The sequence below is a fragment of the Mus musculus genome, chromosome Y (genome assembly GCF_000001635.26).
Source record: "Mus musculus strain C57BL/6J chromosome Y, GRCm38.p6 C57BL/6J".
In the NCBI taxonomy this organism is placed as follows: domain Eukaryota; kingdom Metazoa; phylum Chordata; class Mammalia; order Rodentia; family Muridae; genus Mus; species Mus musculus.
Genome location: NC_000087.7, coordinates 78166534 through 78170791, shown reverse-complemented (window position 1 = coordinate 78170791; position 4258 = coordinate 78166534).

Genomic DNA, 4258 nt, shown 5'->3' with positions numbered 1-4258 from the left:
ATAAGTAATGGCTGCTTTTATCCCCCTAAGTGCAAGTTGAGCAACTGCATTAGGATACCACTCAATGATTTTTGCAGGGGAAGCATTAGGATGGACCCACAACAAGGGCCCATTTTGCCATAAGACCACTGTTGGTAACTGTGCAGTTTTTAATATGCACAATTCAAATGACTTTGACTCGTCAATGCGTTGTAATTGAGCATCTTGTAGGGCCTTTTCTACAATTTGTAAAGCTTGACATGCAGCTGGGGTAAGTGCTCTGTGGGAGGAGATATGGGTATCTCCCTCTAATATGTCAAATAAGGGCTTTAATTCTGCTGATGGAATTTTCAAAAAGGGTCTCAGCCAATTAATATCTCCTAACAATTTTTGAAAATCATTCAAGGTATGTAGTTGATCTTTGCGAATCTCTAATTTTTGAGGAACAATTTTGTCAGGATAAATAAGTGACCCTAGGAAGGCTCCCATTCGAGCAACTTGCACCTTTTCGGTGGCCACCTGCAATCCCCATTGCCCTAACGTTTTTATTAATATAAGGTATGCATCTTGCAATAACTCTGAATTTTTATGGCAAATCAAAATGTCATCCATATAAATTATCACCTGTAATGATGGAAAATGTTCTCTAACTGACTTAAGTGCCAATTGTACATACAGTTGACACATGGTGGGGCTATTCGCCATTCCCTGAGGTAGGACCTTCCATTGGTATCTTTGATCTGGCTCTAAGTAATTAATGGCTGGGATCGTAAATGCAAATCTTTGCTTATCTTGAGGGCATAAAGGTATAGAGAAAAAGCATTTTTTAATGTCTAGGATTATAATTTCCCAATTTTTGGGTAAGGCAGAAAGTAATGGTAGCCCTTGCTGAACTGGTCCAAACAGATGCATTTGCGCATTAATTGCTCTAAGATCATGTAATAAGCGCCATTTGCCAGATTTTTTTCTTAATTACGAAAATAGGTGTATTCCAGGGTGAGGTAGAAGGCTCTAAATGACCCAAGTGTAGCTGTTCAGAAATTAGTTTTGTGGCTGCTTCTAATTTTTCAGAGGAGAGAGGCCATTGGGGAACCCATACAACTTCCTCTGTAAGCCATGGTATGGGCATGGAACCCTCAACAGCTGTCTCTAGAAAAAATCCAAACCTTGTCTCCCATTATTACCTTTTTGAGGGATAGGTTCAAGTTTACCCTGCTCTCCTTTTCCTAATCCCCTTCCTTCTTTATAGCATATTTTCTTAATCATTCGAACAGCTTGTGGCGAGCATGCATTAGTTAAGGTCAGTCCTAGTGCCTGTAAGATGTCTTTCCCCCAGAGATTTACTGGGAGTGGTAAGACATAAGGAGTGAATCGTCCCATTTGACCTTCAGGCGCTGTCCAGCTCAAAGAACGGGAACTAATAGTGGGACAGGACTGATAACCGAAACCTTGCAAAGAATGTGATGACTGAATAACTGGCCAAGTTTTCGGCCACCAGTGAGAAGAAATAATACTTTTGTCTGCTGCTGTGTCTAAAATCCCCTTAAATTGTTTCCCTTCTATAACTAACTCTAAAGAAGTCCTGGAATCTATAGGCATTATTAAATAAGCCGAATCATTTCCAATAGAACTAATCCCTCTGGTAGCTTGAGGGACACCAGAAGAGGGAAAACAGCCATGTAGGCTTGGCTGAATTACTAACTGAGCTATTCTATCTCCTTGTGAAATAGAAACGACACCCTGAGGACAGGAACAGAGAACTTGAAGTCCCCCTTCATAATCTTGATCTACGTCTCCAGGGTGAACAATAAGACCTTGTAGTGTAAGGGAAGCCCTGCCCAATATTAGGCCGACACTCCCAGATGGCAGAGGTCCTTTATAGTTAGTAGGAATAGGCTGCACTCCCATTTGAGGGATCAGCATGAATTGGGTGTTGCCCTGCGGACTGTGGGGTCCACCTTTCGCCTGTCGAGGTCCCATATGTTTTCGGGCCCTGAGACCTGAGGGCCCTGTACTGGTTTTTTGAAATGGTGTCATTATCTACTGCTTGAGGGAATCCTGGCTGCAGGAGCCTGCCTCGAATGTCCCGGATTGAACGACAAGCGCTAGTCAAATGATATCATTTTCCACACTTAGTGCACAATCCTGGTGCTCTCCTTTTAACAAGGGCTCTACAGTCCTTTTTTAAGTGTCCCGGTTTGCCACGATTATAGCAGAGTTTGAGCTCAGCCATGTCAGTGCATTTTTGCACTTGTAGAATGGCAGCTGCTAAACCTGCATTAGTGAGTGGCCCACCAAGTTCACGGCAAACCTTCGACCAGTCCTGCAGTCCCTTGCTTTTTCCAGGTGTAATAGCCGCCCTGCATTCCTGGGTAGCCTGTTCATATATCAACTGTCCAATTAAAGGCATAGCTTCTTTTGTATCTCAAAATATTCTCGTGCTGCCTCTGTCATTCTAGCCACAAAATCTGAGTACGACTCCTGGGAGCCCTGAGTGATCTTGGTCAAATGCCCACTTGCCTCTCCCTTCTTAGAGAGTGCCTTCCATGCCTTAACAGTGGCAGCTGAGATCTGGGCGTATGCTCCCCAATGATAATCTGTTTGGTTAGCAGCATGCTGTCCCTGACCTGTAAGCAATTCAAATGTCCATGTCCTTTGGTTTCCTTCCATGGTGGCATTGGCCCTTGCCTGCGTCTGACAGGAGTCCTGCCACAAAGCTTTCCATTCAAGATACATCCCCATACTGGGGGCTGCAGCTTTTACTACAGTCTGGCAATCACCAGGAGTCATAGTGTGAGTTGCAAGCCTTTCAACTTGTGCTACAGTGAAATTAGCTCTGACTCCATAACACGGACTGTTTCTGCAAGCTCCTTAATCTGTATATATTCTACTGGAGCGTGAACACGCCCTCCCTCAGCTCTTTCAAAAACTGGAAATGCCTGTTGTATCTTCCTCTGTTCCTCTTTTGGTATAAATGAGTCTGAATGATACCTCTGCACATAAGGCTCAGAATGGTGCCTCTGCACATAAGGCGGAGGTGCACTAGAACCCTGAAGTTGCATATCCGAAGACCGCGCAATGATTTGACATTTGTCTCTAGCTGCTTCCATGTTATTCTGTAACTGATTAACTTGTCTTTCATCTGACTGGTATCTTTCTCCCTCACAACCTGTCGCTTTCTTCTCTAAGTCTGTTTCCTCATAGGAATAAGTTCCTTATCTGATTCTGAGCTACTGACAGCTAGCTGCTTAAACTCATCTATTGGTGGGTAGAGGCTTCTTTCCTTCTGTGCCTCTCCAGCTCGATCTCCCTTCTTCTCTCCCTTTCCATCCTTTTTTCTAATCTCTCCCCAGGTATTTTCCCTGACATTCTCTTTTCCTCGGTCTCAAGGCTCATGGAAAGGCCTAAATTCTTCAGTGCACTTTGTTTCCTCTCTATTTTTCCTCTCTCTCCCCGCTCTACCTCTGATAGACTTTCTTGAATTTCGTCCAGAACTTTCTGCCCCGCTTCTACCATTTGCTGACAATCCTCATCTGTTAAACACGATTTCACCAATTTCATAGCGGCATAATCCCTCCTTTAAGTTTGCCTTTCTGTTGTTCCCTAACTAGATCTCCTTTCAGTTTGTCCCAAGAGGCGACAGTTAATGACAATGAGCAAGCATACCATGGTGCAACACGGTCTATCTCTCTGACAAATCCCTCTTAGGTCTTAGTGGCGATTTTTAGGCCACACTGCTTCAGGACTGAGCGTAGGCCCACTACTATAGAATGGGAGATTCCCATACTGCCGCTGTCCAGGCCTGACCGGGCCTGAAATTGGTTGCTGTCCAGGTGCTGTCCAGGCCTGACTGCGACTAAGAACCAGTCAACAGTTCCAGTGGTGGAAACAAAACGAAACCAAAAGGAAAAGTGTAATCGCCATGCAAACAATCAAAAGGGCTTCTAACTCTGGAGAAACTTCAAGATTGTACGTACCTTGTAGAGACTTTTGTCCCACAGTTCTGATTCTGCCCCGTGAATGAGGGATCTTCCTTGCGCTGGTGTGATGACAGTTCCCGGGTTTTGGCACCACTTATTGCATCCAGCTCGACCAGCAAGAAAGATGCAACAAACCAGAATCTTCCTCAGCAAGAGCTTTATTGCTTGCTTCTCAGGAAGATCCCGATCCGGGAAAATGTCACTTTATAACCAGCAGCGAGACGTTTCAGCACCTGATATGGCATGACAGCTCCTGATTCATTGCTTGCCCATCACCCCACTATTACACCCCGAGAATG